General features: G+C 40.6%; 1 protein-coding gene across 2 annotated transcripts in view; it reads right to left on the bottom strand.

Moving 5' to 3' along the window:
• Window positions 1-20,088, bottom strand: part of MARK1 (microtubule affinity regulating kinase 1) — a 140,726-nt gene that overhangs the window by 105,795 nt on the left and 14,843 nt on the right. The window contains exon 1 of one of the 2 annotated variants that reach the window (XM_063443811.1): window positions 14,516-14,535. The exons of the other annotated variant lie outside the window; for it this stretch is intronic. The gene's annotated coding sequence lies outside the window, so the exon portion shown is untranslated. Of the gene's footprint in view, window positions 1-14,515; window positions 14,536-20,088 lie in introns of those variants that run through there. 2 annotated transcript variants of the gene reach the window in all.

Here is a 20,088-nt window from a genome sequence, read left to right on the forward strand (position 1 = left end):
TGATGAAAGCTCCGACCGGGAGCTGAAACGTTGTCATCTTTGGAATCACCAAAATAAAAATCGGATGAACAAGACCTAGAGTGCCGGTATTTTTTGATACTTCTAGATAGATAGATAGATCTAAAAGATTGAGGCATGCTAAACTGGGAAATCCTGGGGTAGCTATAAACAGAAAAAATGAAGGACATAATATATTCTCCCATGTATATTGGAGGCCAGGCTCCTTCTAGCATTATATACAGGCATACATGTCTGGACATATATTTTATTCAATTCAGTGCTGGTTTGCAGTATGCAGTTTAGAAATAGCCTTCAGGGTAATGTCTTGCACCAACCATAATATGGACTGCGTATTTTTTTACTGGAATCTGTACAAAAAGGTTGTATTAGTCTGAAATAAATTAATTTTCTAACCATAAAATGTGCATTTTGAATAGTCCCAGTACAATCAATGCTGCACCCTGTGTCAAGCATGAAGTATAAACAAGCCAACCCATTGGTGACAATCCCCCAATCTTCAAATCGCCTTATTAAATTATGCCACTTGAATACACAGTCTCAAACTATACAGTTAAAGGAACACTGTAGGATCAGGAAGACAAACATGTATTCCTGACCCTATAGTGTTAAAAGGTAATAAAACGTCCCTTATTTCCAGCGCCGTGTGTGTCGGACGGCACTGGCCCCGCCTCCGATCTGCCTCCTTGCTGACTTCATCTTTATTTATTATCTCAGCCAATGGATTGGATTGGTGGAAATCGGCAAGGAGGCAGGGTCAAACGCCAGTTTGGCCAATCAGCACCTCCTCACAGAGACTGCACACTGTGCAGCAGTGACCCAGGAAGCACAATCAGTGGCCATCTGTTTGCCCTGAAAATGCCTGCAAGGAATGAATATACATGCCAGAACAACTACATCAAGCTGTAGTTGTTCTGCTGACTGTAGGGTCCATTTAAGAGTAGTGGTGGGCAAAATACAGAGCCCCAACTATTGGAGAACTAAAGTCCTGAAATGCATAATGGGAATTTTAGCTAGGTAGCAGCTGGCAAATTTTTTTGGCCATCCCCGAGTTAGTGAGAGGCTTTGCATGTGTTTGTAATGAAGTTATATCTAACATTAGAAAGGGAACAGTCACTTCACTGTAATTTACATTGCTGAATAAACTATTGAAAAATACCTTTACCCTAGTTAACCTGTTTTGGGAGATGCTCTATTTTCTTTTGCATTTATCAGGTACCCAATACCATGACAACCCATCCTTCTCACATGTCAGCTGTGAATCAACTAATTTCAGCAACTTAAAAGGAGAAAGAAACCATTGTCCCATAACTACCTAGAGTCCTCCCACAAAATGTTCCTCTTGAGCAATGTCTGACCACCCCTAGAAGCTCCAGGATTATAAAAACTCGGTTGGAGCTCCACGTTGGCTTCATGACATTAGATGGGTTGTAATAAGTCTCCAAATTACATATGTGATCCCTGAGCTGTCAACATTTACCCAAATGCCAAGGTACACCGTGACAGCCCAAAATACAAAACCATTTTCATACAAGATAAAAACAAATACAGAGCCCAGACTCAGACTCCACCACCTGACAGCCTTAGTATATAGACTACATTTCATAATAGAACAAATTGTAACATTCATAATTATTCCCAATAAAATAATCTGTTTTAACAGAGCTAATTTATGCTTGATTTTTACATTTCCCCCTCAAGACCTAGTTTGAGTCGGGGCTGCTATAAGATACTGCATTAAGACTGCAACACTGCTGCAGAGAATCAGTACATGCCATTTAAAATTGCTTTGTCAAGCTGCAGTAAACCTTTACAGATACATTATGCATGTCCCATCATGTTCTTTCATATACAGTAATAAGAACGTTGCTGCCTGGATTTGTTCTTTGATACACAGAGTACCCTAAATATAGCAATCTCATCAGACTACGTTTACCTATTGATGCGCTCATCTCAGATGCATTAAAGAAACCGCTACCAGGAGAAATTCATAAAGTATGAAAAGCATTTATGTCACTTGAAATTGCCATTGCGCCACAATAGGGTACTTTAAAAACTGCCTATATTTGTATGGGGTGTGGGCAACTCCAGAATGGGTTGTTTTTGCAAAGACGTACTTCTTTCTCCCTCGTTATGTATTTGTTTATCTTATTTACATTTGCAGTGTGCTGATCTATCTCTAGCAATAAATCAGATGTTCTTTTCTTTTTAATTATCGCGATGAAGTGGATATGGTGCCTGGAGGCTGTGTGTGCAATGTTTTGCTCTGAAACGAATTTAACGATTCTGCTGCCGTCACTGTCACTGAGGCGTCTTTGGCCAGACCAGAACATGAGTTGCAGATAGCTAATGATAATCTGTGCATATTGGACATCGGGTGTCTGCATACACAACATGCTGGCAACAGGCATTAAATGGCACACTCCACCACGTGCCACCTATGTCCTCCCCTCAGTCTGTCCTCCTTCTATTGAATTCTGCACTTTTTGTCAAATAAAAAAAAAAAAAGTAAAACATTTTTTTTTTTTTTTTTTTTTTTTTTTTTTAAAGGACACACTCGTCACACATAAAGCACTTCAGCAAGCTTTTGGAGTCTGGAGTGTCAGACATTATAGTCAGCAGAACCACTACAGCGTAATGCATTGCTGTCTAGTAGCACCTCTAGTGTCAGTTACTGAAATAGCTACTAGAGGTGCTTCCTAGTCCAGTGCTCCACAGTGTGCAGCACTGGCATTCAGCGTCTTTACTCTATGCATGGAGACGCTAAACGCTCCTCATAGAAATGCACTCATTCAATGTTTCTCTACGAGGAGATGCTGGTTGGCGAAGAATGGCATTTTGCAGCGCATGCGCAATAGCCTCCCAATTCTTTCCTAATGTGAAAGCATTGGATTGGCTTATATTATCAAGATTGATGATCTCAGCCATGGAGGAAGAGCCAGCTGCTGCAAGACCAGAGCGGCGTGGGAGAAAAGGTTAGTAATATCACCTTTTTACTACACAGAGAGGGAACAGCCACTTCAGCACTGTAATGTCAGGAATTCTAGTGTTCGTTTAAGATAGTTTGACATATTTCCTTCATAAAACCATTTTGATGCCTATGAGTGACATGTTCAGAGTAAAATCCTGACTATTATCCCTTAATAACCTTTCAAATTATCCTCCAATCACAGACATAAAGCTCACAAGTCTAACTACAGGGCTGATTTTTTTGTTGTAAATCGAGTTTTATTAGGAGGTCCAACAAGAACATGTTAAACATAAAGAAACAGATTGATGAATCATTCCAAATAAGAAACAATCACTCCCCCTTGTTTTAGGTTTTTTCTGTGTGTTTTTAAAGCAGACATGCCACTGTCTGTGGGTGGAAGGGGCAGGTAAAGGTTTTACTTACCTGAACCTGTTCCTCGTGGGTGCCACCATCGTCTTCCTATCACTTTTTTTCTGATGTCCAGTGTACAGCGCTGCGGAATTTGTTGGCACTTTAAAATAATAATAATGTACAGCAGTGAGATCTATGGAGTATCCCGCAAGACTGCTGAGGCAAATGACAAGCTTGACGGCAGTAGCTCAACCCAGTATCAAGAAGTGTCTGGCTGAGGAAAATACTGAGACAAAGTAGTAACTACTTTGACTCACTACATCTTTCAGTGAAATTCCAACTCAGTCAATCTAAATATTTCATAAAGCAGGGCTTGACAAACTTGTTTGGAATCTAGGAGCCAGCTAAACAAGTTAGGAGAAAAATGCCATTCTTAACCCCTTAAGGATTAAACTTCTGGAATAAAAGGGAATCATGACATGTCACACATGTCATGTGTCCTTAAGGGGTTAAAGGGACACTATAGTCACCAGAACCACTACAGCTTGATGTAGTTGTTCTGGTGTCTATAGCCTGTCCCTGCAGGCATTTTAGTGTAAACACTGCCTTTTCTGAAAAAAGGCAGATTTTACATTGCTGCTTAGCAACACCTCTAGTGACAGTCACTCAGACGGCCACTAGAGAGACCTGGGTCACTGCTGCACCACATGTAGCACCCAGGTTCAGTATTTCCAAGCTCTGCATGGAGGTGCTGAATGTTCCTCGTAGAGATTCATTAATTTAATGCATCTCTATAAGGAGATACGGATTGGTACATTTGCTGCGCATGCACAACATCCTAAGGGAAAGCAATGGCTTAGCGGAGATCCTAAAGATTGATAATCTCAGCCATGGGAAAACTGGCACGGCGTGAGAAAATGGGGGAAAAAGGGGAGTAAAAACTATCAGAGGGGGCAGGTGCCTAAACGTGCGCGCACACAATGACAGGCTCATATACACACACACACACACACAGTCTCTTGACAGGCTCACACACACTTATGCTGACAACAGGCTTGCACGCACACACTGACAGACTTACACACACACTTATGCTGACAACAGGCTTGCACACACACACTGACAGACTTACACACACACATATATAAGCGTTCACACACAGACATTGACAGGCTCACACACACACTGACATATTCTCACGAACACATAGAGACACACTTACAGGCACACACACACACACACACTGACAGGCTCTCTCTCACACATACACACACACAGACAGACTCTGACAGGCTCTCTCTCACACATACACACATTTTTGTTTTAATTGAAACCCACTCAGCCTCCCTACCTTTTGGATAGCTGAGTGGGTCTTTCCTGGGGTCCAGTGTGGCTGCTCTCTTACTGTGTGCAAAGGAGCAGTACTCTGCCTGTAGCTCCTCTCTGCTCCCTCACGCTCTGTAATGATGCCGGGGCCGGAATGACGTCATATTCCGGCTCCCGACATCATTACACAGCGCGAGGGAGCAGAGAGCAGCTGCAGAGTCCTGCTACAGCGGGCTGACGCCTACCTCCATGCTCCCGCGGGCGGCCGCCTGCAATATTCCCTGTGACAGCCAATGCCACACTAATTAGAGAGCTGGCACATCCCAGACGTCAGGGCGAAATTTTTAGTCGTCATGGCGACTGGGATTTGTCGAGCCCGGTCATAAAGATTTTATCTTTATTAAATAAAGGTTGCCCTTACTTATGGACCGGGTTCCGTTCTTATGACCCAGTCGTAAAACTAATTGGCAACATGGGGATTTCCTTGAATCCCCATGCAAGAGAGCTGGTTGTAAGAGCAAGTCGTTGTAAAACAGGTATTAAGTGAGGACCACCTGTACTCATTTTGTAGGAGGAAGTGACAGTACAAGTACAGTTAAACTTACCTATATTCCATCTCCAGAACTCCTCACTATAATGGACCCTCCTTCTGTGAAGTCTTGACTCCTGATGATTTTTGTCCAATCAGATGGCTCATATAAAACCATGGTGGACACCTTGGAAATTGCAAAAGGGATGCAGTGTAGGGTCTATGAAGTCTTCAGTGGCTATATTGCACTAATTTCTTAAAATATCACTGAACCAAGGGGGGTTACCTGCTAACGTACTCCAATCAGTGTTAAAGCCTTTCAACAAATACATGCGTGTTTAACGGCAGTGATTTAAGTATCCACATCCATTGCTACTCACTTAGATTTCAACACGTCAACATGGTTTTAAGTTTTGGGGGGCAAACGTTCTTTAATGTTTTGGGGTTGGTATTCCCATCTTTGGAGACTTCTACTGCTGTTGATATCGTTTGGGCATGTGCTGTAGTTGCTGTGACAAACACCAGAAGAACTACCATGCAGGAAGTCTCTCCTGCTCTCCCAGACATGCCCAGCATAAACACTACACCATTGGCAAAGCTCTTTTTGTTGAGAATTAATATACAGGTAAGTGGAGAGATTGTCAGCGTTATCACTAAATTGAAAATGCAATGGGGATTGAAAGTGAAATAAAAATTTAAGGTCAAAATAGCCAGATTGGACAAATTATCCTAGTCAGCTATGCTTTCCGTTCAGCTACCCTGGCCTTAAGTTTGAAATTCTCTTTATTAAATAACCCTGTGTATCTTTATACAAGTTTATATGTATATATTTGACATTCTGCGAGCACAATGTGTAGCTGAAATTTTCTTCTTTCTAATTTAAAATACTGCTTTGTGCACAATGACAGGTACGATAATGTATAATAAAACAGGAAGTCAGGGTTGTTTGCCGAGATTGGCGTTAATAAATGTTTTACATAAATGTAAAGCATGTTTATGGCCTAGAATACAAATCCATAGACAAACATAAATCTGACCAAAAATAAATACCCTATAATAAATGACGGCTTTGGGGGAAAAAAATATACGATTCGATTTCATTAAAATGAAAATCAGTCCCTCCACCCCCTCTTCTCCCTGCATTAAATAAAGGGTTAAAAACTCTTTATTTACTTACCTTAGCCCAGCACGTTCCACCCCCTCCGACGTCCCGCAACAAGTGGGCGCTAATGTTCATGTGTGGCAAGTGCTGCACACGCTAGACCTCCCCATGAATAAGCATTGAATCAATGCTTTCCTATGGGGAAAAATCTGACACTGGACATCCTCATGCAGAGAGTGAGGACGTCCAGCGCCAGATACCGGAGCAAAAGGGTGCCTTTAGTGTCCCTTTAACCCCTTAAGGACCAAACTTCTGGAATAAAAGGGAATCATGACATGTCACACATGTCATGTGTCCTTAAGGGGTTAAAGGGATACGCTAAGCACCAAAACCACTGCATCTTAATGTAGTGGTTTTGGTGCACAGATGCTGGAAGTCTATAAGGTAAGGGGGACAGTTAAAAAAAAAAAATTATATATATTTTTTTTTTTTTTTTTTTTTTAAAGGAGGTTAAAGGACCACTATAGTGGCAGGAAAACGCACTCTTTTTCCTGGCACTATTGTTCCCTGAGGGTGCCCCCACCCTCAGGGCCCCCTCCAGCCGGGCTTTAGGGTGAGAAAGGGGTTAAATTTACCTCTTTCTCCAGCGCCGGGCAGGGAACTCTCCGCCTGCATATCGCCGTCATCGATTGAATGTGCATGCGCAGCAAGAGCTGCGCGCGCATTCAGCTTGTCCATAGGAAAGCATTCTCAATGCTTTCCTATGGACGCTGGCGTCTTCTCACTGTGAAAAATCACAGTGTGAAGCGCGGAAGCGCCTCTAGCGGCTGAAATGAGACAGCCACTAGAGGCTGGATTAACACATTTGTAAACATAGCAGTTTCTCTGAAACTGCTATGTTTACAGCAAAAAGGGTTAAACCTAGAGGGACCAGGCACCCAGACCACTTCATTAAGCTTAAATGGTCTGGGTGCCTATAGTGGTCCTTTAAGCAATTTATAAAGAACACCAACATTAAAAACGTGTTTTTAATATTAGAGTGTTCCTTTAAACAGAACAGTGCTTCTAGAAATGCCTACAAGATGTATTTTTAGTAGTTCATAAAAAGAGAAATGGATCTTTAACAAGCATCATTTAGATATAAATAAACCATGCAAAACAAAAAATGTATTTAGCACCCAGACATTCAGTAGTGCCATATATAGGATCAGTTCACACCTCTCCTCTACTGTAGGTTCTGAGTTTCCAAGAACAGCGGGCATTAAGAATTGAAAACGCACAGGTCAACTTTGAACAAATCTAATTTGGGAAACAGACATTGCTGTTGTTCTCAAAGAGACAATTTTGCAAAGCCGTTAGATCCTTCAAACATGGACCATACTCTGACATGGGAACAACATTTTATTTAACAACAAAAATAAATCGGCTGTGGAGAAATTGGATTGCAAAAAATAATCACAATAAACCTGTGTGAATAATACAATGTAACAAGAAAATGAAAACAAACTAGTATTTATTAAGTAACTGATTTAAAGGAACATTATAGGCATTGCATCAGCTGATAATCTGAGCCAATGTATGGCCAGCGGGATCGTCATCCAACTTCCGCAGAAGCCAGATATCGTAAGCCCAGTGAGAACCAGGAAAGAGGGCAAACATTGAGAATTGGATTTTCACTGTAACTGCGGAATAGAGCCTGGGTTCTATCCATTACAACCCCAGCACCCTAACCACTACAACAGTCTGTAGGGGTAATACATGTATTCCTAATGCTATAGTGTCTATCTAGTTTAGTGACCTCCGCCCATTCATACTAAAATTAATAAAGGATCTACTTGCCTCTCCAGCTCCTGCAACATTCTCGAGGAGACATGGACGATACACGCATCCAACACTTCTCATAGGAAAGTTCAGTCAGTGCAACAGAAACTGAAAGACAGCCACTGGAGGCATGTTTAACCCTGCCATGTAAACATTGAATTTCTACAAAACTGCAACGTTTTACAATGCAGTGTTAAAATACCAGGATCAATGAACATTGATCACTTCATGAGATGTAGTGGTCTGGGCGACTTTAGTGGTCCTTTAAAGAGATCCTATAGTATTAGTTTTCCTGGCACTATAGGCTCTTGGAGTGTCCCCCTTCCTTCTGGGAACCCCTCCCTCGGCGCTGAAGTTAAAACCCCTTCAGCCACTTACCTTAATCCAGCACCGGGCTCCCTCGACACTGGTGACCTCTAAAACTGCTATGTTTTCAGCTGCAGGGTTAAAACTAGGCGGACCTGGCACACAGACCACTTCATTGAGCTGAAGTGGTCTGGGTGCCTATAGTGGTCATTTAATTGCTAATAATTAATATTTAAGCCCTTGGATCATCCGACATAACATGCTTGACCTATTGCTGGCATCACCTAGGGGTGATTCTCTATTACACATGACAGATTTCACTGTCCAATAACAGCTCTAATATCTAACTAATTTACTCAGGACGGGGAAGGTAAAATTGTGATAGTGTGTACAAAATAGTTGCAAATAAACAGAACAGAAACAAAAAAAAAACATCACACTAGCGTAATTCTGCGAGGAGAGATGTATGCAAAGTTTTTGTTGTGAAGAATTCGGACCTCTCAAAAAATGTTGAATAGCATATCCTGTTTGTAAAAGTTAATTACATTTGTAATGCCAAATTTCCCGTAGGGAATTGAACAAACTAAGAGAGAATCACATTTCAGAGGAACATGAGTGCAAAAGCGGGCTCCAGCGCAAAGTGATGAAGCAAAGATTCACTAGTTAAGTATGTTATTTATATCAAAATAGAGAAATTAACTATACACACACACACACACACACACACAGATTTTCCATGAGCATGCAAAGGGCTATACACAAATATAGAAGTAAGATTGGATTCCTGAGCTTCCTAGCAGTACGTAGTATATATAAATGTATAATTTTTGATGAAATGCCATATTTCTTGAGTTTAAGAAGGCAGGATGTCAACATCTCAAATGTAATCTTTCCCTCTTTTCCGAGGATATAGTGTTTAGGTAACAGGACTTGTACAATAAACCTACCCTTCCCCACCCAGTCATTTTGGTAATGCAGAATTTACACTTATCAATATTAAATCTATTATGTCCAACCAGGATTGAGATGATTGGTTAAGAGAGCTTTGGGTAGTTGCTGCAATTGCTGCAAAATCCCGATTCTTTGCAGCTTCTTAAATGAGGTTTCATCACATTATCAAATTACGGTAGCTCTGCCACTCACAACACAAAGTTAACTTAGCACTGTAGAAATCATCCCATAAACTGAAATCAAGTAAATACGCATTTTGGAGCAAAAAGGGGAATACAGCAGGGGCAGAAAGAACAAGCTAATGGAACAAAGCTGATAAATACACAACATAACTATGTACAAATTGCTCAACAAACTAAGAGAGAATCACGTTTTAGAGCATTTCTCTATGAAACGTTGCACATATAGAGATTAACCCCTCTGGTGTAACACTACCACCAGCAGCATTTCTGTGGCATCATTAGCCAGCCAGGAACAAGAGGTCCGGATGGCTAATGTGCAGTCTGTGCAAATGTTTATTCCGACTCCAGCATGGCGTCTGTCAGCCTATTGCAGCACTCCCCGACTCCACCCCATTCACCTTTCCCCCTCCAGCAAAGGGAAGCAACACCATCATAGGAAATACATGCGGCAGGGAGAACCGCAGGGCCCTCGTGCTGGAGAAGAGGAAAGGTTTAGCTATTTTATTTATTTATTTTCCCTTAGGTAAAGAGGGGATGACCAGTATAGGAAAGGATAATAGAAAAGTAAACTTTTTTGCATCACAAGCAGATTTTCCTCCACTCACCCACCTCAAATAAAGGCCATAGGTCCCACTACCACCTTTCTGTAAATCCTCCTTGTACGTAAATCTTGAAAATGCACCACTAAGGGGATTCTAACTTCAGTATTCATTGACCTTGGCCTGTTTACAGTTTTTTTTGTATTTCTTCACCCCTTGACATTGTCTTGTTTTTTTTTCTTAGTCTTCTTGCAGACTGTCGCTCCTGCCTTATTTATACTTTAACCCCGTCCATCTAAGGATTAATAATACACTGATATTTATGAACAAAAACTTTTTTTCATGACATAACATCTAGTAAAGGAATACTCCAAACACCATAACTACGATAACAACTGTAGTGGCTATGGTTGTCCATACTGCCCTGGCACTCCTCCAGTGTAAGTAGTCAAAACTTTTCACTAATGGTTTCACAACGTACCTCTTATCCGACGGGCACTGATCTTCTCTATAAGAGACAGAATCTCTCTGTACTGAGCTAAGCACGGCAGTACAGGGCTAACTGACTGACAGCGATCAGAATTTAGATTAGAAGAGCTAACGGAAGCTCTTAGCAGGGTTGACAAATTAATTTGGAGGGCTTTAGTGATTATGGTACTTTAAGAGTTCCTCTTGCAAAGCTTTAATGGCTATTTAGTTTAAAAAAATATATATATATATAATAAACAAACAAACACACATTCTACTTTTAGATAGAAAACACCCACAAAATTGTAACAGACCTCATCCACATAATTTATATATGGACCAATATTCACACTAATCCTGCACAAAATGAACTCACTAACACACTCCATTTAGCCATCTCCCTACATTTCCGCATAGATAGACCCATTCATTCAAGTCTTCACAAATGTATCAAGGCATTCACACACACACAATAACATACTACATGATACAGATATGCCATGGATCAGAAAACAAAATTGTTAATGTATATTTGTGTCAGAAAGTAATTTTTAGGCCTAGATTAAAAAGCTTTAATTTTTACCACTACAAATAAAACACCACTTACACGGGTGCACACTACTTCTGGCTGCTTGTCCTGCAATGCCAGCATGCGCCCAATCAGGAATGTCCAAGGACACACATGAAAAATCACAAGAACTAGCTTGCAACACACTGGGGCTGTCACAACAGACCATATGTCTAGTGAACTGGGGAGGGGTGGGGGACATTCCTGCTATTCTCATGCAGAGCTAGCAGACAATACAATAATAAAACAGGCCTGGGACTAGAGACACAGATGAAAGAACCCACAGTAAACTTGCAGAGTCAAAAGCAGGAATCGGGGAATAGAGGAATTTACACAACTTTACTTATAAGCCTTGCACAGTGTACATTGCGTAATCAAATAGCCCCCCAGGAAGGAGGTGCAGAAAGAAATGGAAAAACAAATCATAAAAAGGAGAATATTAGAGGAAACTAAAAAAAAAGGCTAACAATTATGCATGGTAAAATAATTAATTTATATGATTTGGCTTCATACAAAAATATTGTAAAACCAAATGATACAAATTAAAAATATTACCCACATTATTTATAGTAGGTTAATTTCTCTATAGTCGTTCTCGGAGGCCGACACATCACAAAACCAATGCAGAAATATATATATATATATATTAAAAAAAGGCGGAGGAAAGTCGGATGAGGTTATTTACCAAATAGTGAAGTGGAAACTTTGAGGCTAATAATTTAACTTAAAACATACAGGAGTCTGTCTATTAATTGAGAAATGGCAGACTGTAAACTAAAGTAACCAAAGTGAAACAATTTACACACTCAGCTATTTTGAAACACTTTATTTTTTTCCACCATTACAGGTTTGATGTATAAACACAGATACATATGTTCAATCTATCTTTGTCAACAGCAATTGACTCAATGCACAGCAATCAGAAGGTATTCATGCCAGGGCAAAAAAAAATGTAAATATATCAAAAATTCCAATTGTGGAGGTCACATCTATCAACATTTTAATCAAGATCAATACAGATGAAAAATGTGTCATCATAGAACAGAAATTGTACATTCAAGCTGTGTATTAATCAGGGAGCTTTATCAAAGTGTCCTGTCCTAAAAAGTGGTGCACAAATGTAAAAGGGGAGGTAACCAATGGAATATGCCCCACTTTTAGTACTCCAGACCACTTTTGAGATCCGAACACTTCGGTATATCTCCGGTTATATTCATGTAAACTATTTATGTGAGTAGAAGTCTGAGGGATCGCACTTTAACTATTAACATATTAAAGTTTACCAACAGCCCCACCCTCCCCTCCTCCCCCCCAGCCCCCCCTTTAATTTGCATAATCACTGAACCAGCAAAGTGTATCTGCCCTCTATGTAGCCATGACCATTAAAAATGTTGGACACTGCCTGGCCACCAACAAAAAAGGATGGGTCACCGCTCATTTATCTCACTACACCATTTTGCTGCAGCCTAAACAAGTTTTGCAGAAGAATATATTGGGAGCTATGCATATTACTTTCTGACTCTCAATTGCGAAGACATTTTTACACAGCATTAATAGCTGCTAAATACGTATAAATCAATGCTATGCTATCCATTATAAACAGCATGGTTAGGACTGGTAAAAAACTTATAGCATCTATTAGAAGCATTGATCTTCCCACAATGATGTGAATGTACCGGGAAATGGCAGAGAGAGCCCAGCCGATTGCTTATCTGCCACTAAAGCAATCTGTACACAGGAATACTAAATACAGACCTGTCACTACCCCAAAGTGTACATCACCAATGACTGAGCAGAACAGAATGTAGACAGCCTCCAGAAGTGGTAACGTGCTTAGCTGTCACCAGACAAAATTCACACAAAAGTACAAAGTACACAAAAAAAATAAAACTTAAAATGGATGGAGGGGAGTTAAAGAATGTTGATAGGGAGAGGGCATACAGAGGAATAATGAAACAAGATATATAGTTATTCATTATTAAATATTATTCATTATTTTCCTTCTCCCGTTACCTTATCTACTATAGCAGGAGATGGGGAATAATGAGAGTTTACATAGTGGGGAGGGAACAAACAGAGTGATAAAATGGTAAATAATGAAAGTCTGAATAAGAAGGAGAGGCAGCACAGTAGTTTGGGAGCAGGAGATGGGGAATGTTGAGAAGCTGAATCATTAGGAGAACGCAAACAGAGCGATAAGGGAAGAAACTGAACGAGTGGAAGGGTAGAGGGAAGAGTGAATTTAAAGAGGGAATGGAATGTGGAGAAGAGGAGAGGGCGGGGTGTGGAAAGATGATGTAATAAAATGGGGCAACTGGAGAAAGTAGAGATGCGTTAAGGAATGGAGAGTCAGTAAATGAAAGAGATGGAAGAAGAGGTGAGAGAGAAAAGATAGACAGGGTCAACAGCCGAGGAGAGGATAAAGCATGAAACCAGTAGCAGATAAGGCAAATGGTACAAAACCTAGCTATATCAATGGGTAAAAGGAAAATAATTTATGTTTTACACCCTGCTTAATGTGTACTCATTTTGCTTTTTGGTTCTGCCTGTGTACCTGCTCACTACTCTCTAGGGCAGGTATACAGTTACTGCCAGCACTGTTTTCTATTAACAAAAGCCATGTGTATGTGTGATGAATGTATATTTCAGTAGCCCAGCATGTTGATCTAAATAATACTTGCTCCCCACAGCAAAAAAGCAAGACAAGGCTGCCATAAAGAGTTAAAATCACTGTAAGAAACGCAACCACACAACCCACACATAGGGGTTAGATATATCTAGCAGGAAAGGAACTAGAATGGAGCATAAATTCATTACGCACTCAATTGTTCTTTGAACAAATAATGTAATTAAAAATGAGCGCATTAACATGTTTTTGTAGACTCCTCAGCAAGTGAGATGCAATTCTCAACAGACTGGCAGTGAATGTTACTTAATTAAAGCAATGATCTAATATTATACACGAGATACAAAGCTAAGGCGGGGGTATATAGCGTGCTGGAAGCCGCTAAACGCTCATAGTAACATCAGATGACGGCAAATAACAGATATACAAAGCAGTCAAGAAGCAACAAGGTGTAGAACCATGAAGATATTTGGATATTAGATCATCGGTATGAAGAGGGTTTTAACCTAAACTAATTTCTGCCATGATCTGAACAAAAAATAAATAAATGCAAGCTAGAATTTCAGCCATTACTGATTCACAAACAAAAAAATAAAATGTAAAGACCAAAAAATATATATTTTTTTCCCCCTGTAATCCCCAGCTTTCTTTAGGGGGCTTGGTCACCTTCCGGGGGTCATTGCCTATTTTGGTGACTTTGCTACTTGCTGTGAGGTGGCCGTGTGGTACAGAGATGAGGGGGGGGGGGGTTACTTACCTGATTCTGTCCCTTGTGGCCACCGCATACTCTTATCTTCTGGTGCTTCATCTGCATGTAATCCCACGAGATGGCGGAGGGCTTGACAAAGCTTGTCAGCGATTGCTGCTACACCTTTGTGTCAGGCGTAGAAAATATACAGAAGATAGACTAGTCCCTACTATGTCATATGACAGAATTTCAGTAAAATTCCAACACAGTCTTTATAAGGATTTCATAAAGATTTGATCTTTATGAAATGCTCATTCGGGGGTGAAGGGAGGGGAGTGACAAAGCTGCTTTAAATGTATATGCAAGATTTAGCAATTGATATCACAATCCAGCTCAGTCGAGGCATAGCCAAGGCACACATTGCACCAAGAAAATAGAAACATTTTCTCCTCCTCTCTCTACGCTAACTGACAGGTGTAAACAGCAGAGCTTATAACAATGACTAACAGAAAGCCAAAGGTAGAAGGACTTGGATCCAGGATAGAGAGAGACGCGGTGGTTAATATGGGGAGACAGCAACCAAAAGTTCCTAGCACCATAACCACTAAAATGAGCTGTAGAGATTATGGCGAGCACCCCTTTAATTATACCATGGCAGATATCTCTCAGCAGCACCTTTGTTCTTCACTCTTTGGCATGAGAGGAACAGTGTGATGTATTTTTAAAAGAAATACAGATAAGACACGTCTTTTTACCTCCTGCCATAGTCATGTGATACGGAGGGGAGTGCAGTCAGCAACATATCAAATGTCATTCCCATTCTGCCCACTTACTACACTTCCCACGTCACAGAGATAGAAGCTGCAATATAACGAGTCTCTTCTCCAATCTGCCTGCTTTCCTTGTTGACATGTGATATAGCTAGAACTGCAATGTGCAACATTGAAAAGTCTTGTACTTGTCCTGTCCTACTGACAAAACACCTAACCATTCTGCCAAAATGTGTTACATGGCAACCAAGGGTCACTGTAACACTACAGTCCAACAACTGTGACCCGTCACACCTCCGTGGACCCATGGTACCAATTTTTCTGCAACATAAAAACAGATCTTCCATTCATGTGCACAGCCATCATCGATTATCAATCCTAGTTAAAGACTAGCAACAACGTTAAGAAAAAAAAAAAGTGCATCAATGTATCCATGTTCTACTAGAAGACTGGGTCCAACTTTCTGGAGATTAAACTAAACTAGAAGTGCTACTAGAGAAATCAACAATGCACTGGTTTCTGAGAGGCCTGAATCACATTTAGCGCTGCCTTTATTAAAGGGGCACTCTACAGTGAATTTCTCAATATGGCTACAAATTCTCATTCAAGTTTAGTTAGATCAATTTTGTGGAAACACTTAGATCATTTACTGGCTGTGAGTGTTAGCTGACACTCTGAGCCAATCATGGTTGAAAACAGATATAACTGAAGCTACTTTTTAGCTATAGTGATAACTGCAAAAAACAGGTCAGCTGGAGTTTGGGGGGGGGGGGGGGGGATTCAAGCAGTTAAACAGTTTGACTTTTTCCTGATGGCACCAGGAGATTCTTGTAAAAGCATGTTGTAGTGGTTATTATAGTGCACCTTTAATATGGCCTAAAGGTCCAAGTCAAAAGCTTATGTAATCCCATTAGACTAGCCCAGGAAAATACAGAAATAAAAAATACCTATATAGTGATTTACTAACTAAACAGGGAACTGTGGAGCCATCACATAAATTGCAACTTTAAACCATAATAGCTGATCTACAAACAAAAACAAAAAAATCTAAATGTTCACAACTCATAGATATGATTATAACCCATAGAGTACAACTGCTATAGAAAGGCCAGCCATCACTTGTTTAATTTAAAAGACCACTATAGGCACCCAGACCACTTCAGCTCAATGAAGTGGTCTGGGTGCCAGGTCCATCTAGGGTTAACCCTGCAGCTGTAAACATAGCAGTTTCAGATAAACTGCTATGTTTACATTAGGGTTAATCCAGCCTCTAGTGGCTGTCTCATTGACAGCTGCTAGAGGCGCTTCTGCGCTTCTCACTGTGATTTTCACAGTGAGAAGACACCAGCGTCCATAGGAAAGCATTGGGAATGCTTTCCTATGGGCTGACTGAAAGCGCGCGAGGCTCTTGCCGCGCATGGGCATTCGGCGGAAGAGGGAGGAAAGTCCCCAGCGCCGAGGGAGGCCGGTGCTGGAGAAAGATAAGTGTTTAACCCCTTCCTCCCTCTAGAGTCTGGCGGGAGGGGGGCACCTATTAACACTATAGTGCCAGGAAAACAAGTTTGTTTTCCTGGCACTATAGTGGTCCTTTAACCCCTTCAGGACCATGGACAAGCAATTCCCTTTTAGTGTGACAATCCTGATAAGGTGTTGGTCCTGGAGCTGTTAAGATGAGTTAATATTTCCCCTCAAATGAATCTGCCAATCTGACTAATTGTACTGTCAGTAGATTCGGCTGTCACTATAACTCTTCCAGCCTGTCAACAGCCTCCACGGTAAAAATAAATAGAACCGAGGATCGGTTATTTTAGTATATTGTTTGAAACAGGTGGTACAGTTCAGCTCTTTGCTTCTTCATTTTAGCCAGGGCAACTATACCTTACTGTTTCTAACTGTGATCTACAGAGCATTGTATATAAATACTTTGCAGCTGTTTCACCCTATGGAAAACAATCCCTGACAGAGGTCTCTCCAGCAATGACCTTTTATCGAGACTACCAACTTTTGCACATTTGCTAACTAAAGTAACAAGAATAAAGAAATGGGAAGCCACGCTCTGCCGTACCATCACTTATACAACTTAGACAACCAACAAATACAAAAATCACAGTACTATAATCAGACGCATTTAACCCCTTAAGGACCAAACTTCTGGAATAAAAGGGAATCGGGGCATGTCAGACATGTCATGTGTCCTTAAGGGGTTAAGTAGATGGAGTCCAGTGAGATTAATTCCAAACTCCATATTAAAAAAATACCTCCGCCCTACCTGTGAGGAGTAACCCAATTTAAAGAAACACTATAGGCAACCAGATCACTCCATTTTATTTAATTAGTCCGGGTGCACTGTCCCTGTTCCCTTAATCCTGCAACTGCAAACACTGCAGTTTTAGAGACAGCCTCTCCCAGACAGCCCCTAGAGGTGTTTCATCGCCTTTCATGGAGTCTAACTCTGTGAAACAACGCTGGATGTCCTCATGCTTTGCATGGGAACATCCAGCATCTTCTAAAACCCAATAGGAAAACACTTAATCGATGCTTTAGTATGGAGAAGGCATAGAGTGCACATGGCAGTCCCGTCAATGCGCATTAGTCCCCCCCATCAGCTGACGTTGGTGGTGGAGGTGCCCGACCCAGCGCCGAGGGACACTGGAATCAGGTAAGTGAATATATAGGGGATTTTAACCCTTTACTTGCCACCAGGGGGTGAGGCAAGGACCCTTCAGAGTTAGAATTACATCACACTATTTCCATGTTAAAAATAACACCCTCTATCCACATCTATGACTTATTGCTACTGATGGTTTCTTTGTATGGGCATCTATATTCCTCCAGATGATTCTCTCTCTGGTCTCACTGCTGTCTCCCAGGCCCAACTTGGACTTCGTTTTGGGCCTTTTACTTTATATTTGATGACCTGAGGAGAACTTTATAGTTTTGTTCCAACACTGTAATACATATTTTAACTGCATAGGACAACTCATTTTTCCACTCTTTAATTACGTTATGCATTATTAGTGTGGGATTCCTCTCTTTGTTAATGTTTTTTTTTTGGGGGGTGGGGGGGGGGTTTAAACTAACAATTACAGAAAAAAATGTTTGCTTTTCATTGGTCTGTCCTCAGATTGCACTCTACACTGCAGCATATAGAATACATACTACGTGTTTTATTTATCCATCTTGATTTGATGCAGTTTGCCAAGTGCTGTCTATATTTACTTTAACAACTGTTTGTACATAAAGTTACAGTAATGTGTGAAGTGGTTTATATTATTTTGTAAGGTATTTTTCCTACAGCTTTCTAAGTTTCCTGTAAGATTATATTTTATTTTTTAAAATGTTACTTTTCATGAAAAGCCTGATTTCTCAGATTTGTAGTAGAGATCTTTTTCCAGAGCAGATGCCGATACAGATTTTCGGTTGCTTTTCGGGCCTTTTGTCGATAACTGGTGCCAATATTCTGTACATTTAAAGTTTTGAAAAAGTAACACATTTCTACACAAATCTGGCATTAACTGAATTAACTGAATCACACTCCTATCACGCTCAGTGAATTCCAAGCATGTACAGTGCTGTTAAGGACTCTCAGCAGTCACACTCAAATCACTCTCAGCCAGCCAGTGCATGATGAGATCACTGTGATGCCTAAATGTACAGTGCTGTTACTGATGGGAGTGTGATCGCCGATACTCCTATTACCCTGTCAGCAAGCCCAGTACATTAAAAATGATTATTCGCTCACCTCCCTTTTTCAGCTGAGCTTCTCATGCAGGGACTCACAGAAAGGGGTGGCTTGAGGTCATTAAGTGGTGCTTCATTGGAGTAGACAAACAGTGGGCTAAACCGTTGGTTCGGGAACGCCGGTTTTGTTCAAACTGCTCAAAAAGGCTTCACAAAACAACTGAGGGACAGCAACAGCAGTCTAAAGGCAACATCACAACCTCATAGACACGTAGGGATTATGGTACCTTAGACTGACTTTTTAACTCGACATTTTTGTTTGTTTTGATTTAATAAAACTACTGAATTAAAAAAAACTAATTACCATTATTTAAGTACCAGTTCTATTTGACGGTTTAAAGAAAATTCACGATCACAAAGCTCTTTTTTGAACAGTCAGCAATGATGATTCTTCCAATTGTTGCCGTCAAACAGACATACAACATATGCCATTTAATACAATGGGCCCATGAGGCACATAGTCTACTTTTATCACACAAATCCAATTGCACTCGTTGGCAGAGAAATCACTAAGACTTTTCTTCAGGCCTAAAATTCCTGTGAAGTTTGACCAGACATTTGATTTTAGCTTTTTTTTTCTTCCAACCCTGTGGCTATTTGAAATAGATAACCAAGGAGTTTCCTTGTGCATTAATTGCTTTGACATGAACCTTTCTTCAGCCTTGAGTCGGGAAAGATAACAACTGCTGGTATAGAAAGCAGAGTAAACAGATTCATTATAAATTGCAGACATCAGATAACATATGTACAGCTGGCGTGGAGACTGAATATGTTGGTAAAGTACATTTTAGGCCAAAAGACGACCAAAAAGCATTATGGGAAATGAAGTACACAAATACCTGCAGTGCAAAGGACTGCCAACATTGCATTCAAAGAGCCAAGTGCTACATGAATGAGGTTTGTGTATGCAACACATTTTAAACCGCACACACCTAAAAAAATAAACACCGTAAGGTACCAAGTGTATTCAAACTTCAAATGTTAGAACCAAGAGACTTACCATTGATTGGATTGCCTCTCCCTCTACTGTCAATATACATGGTTTCATTAAGTTCGGCATTATGTTTTTATTTGAGACTCTTAGCCCTGGTGACTGTTACTTTGACAATGTACATGGCATTAGCTTGATGA

The sequence above is a fragment of the Pelobates fuscus genome, chromosome 2, assembly GCF_036172605.1.
Source record: "Pelobates fuscus isolate aPelFus1 chromosome 2, aPelFus1.pri, whole genome shotgun sequence".
Lineage (NCBI taxonomy): Eukaryota > Metazoa > Chordata > Amphibia > Anura > Pelobatidae > Pelobates > Pelobates fuscus.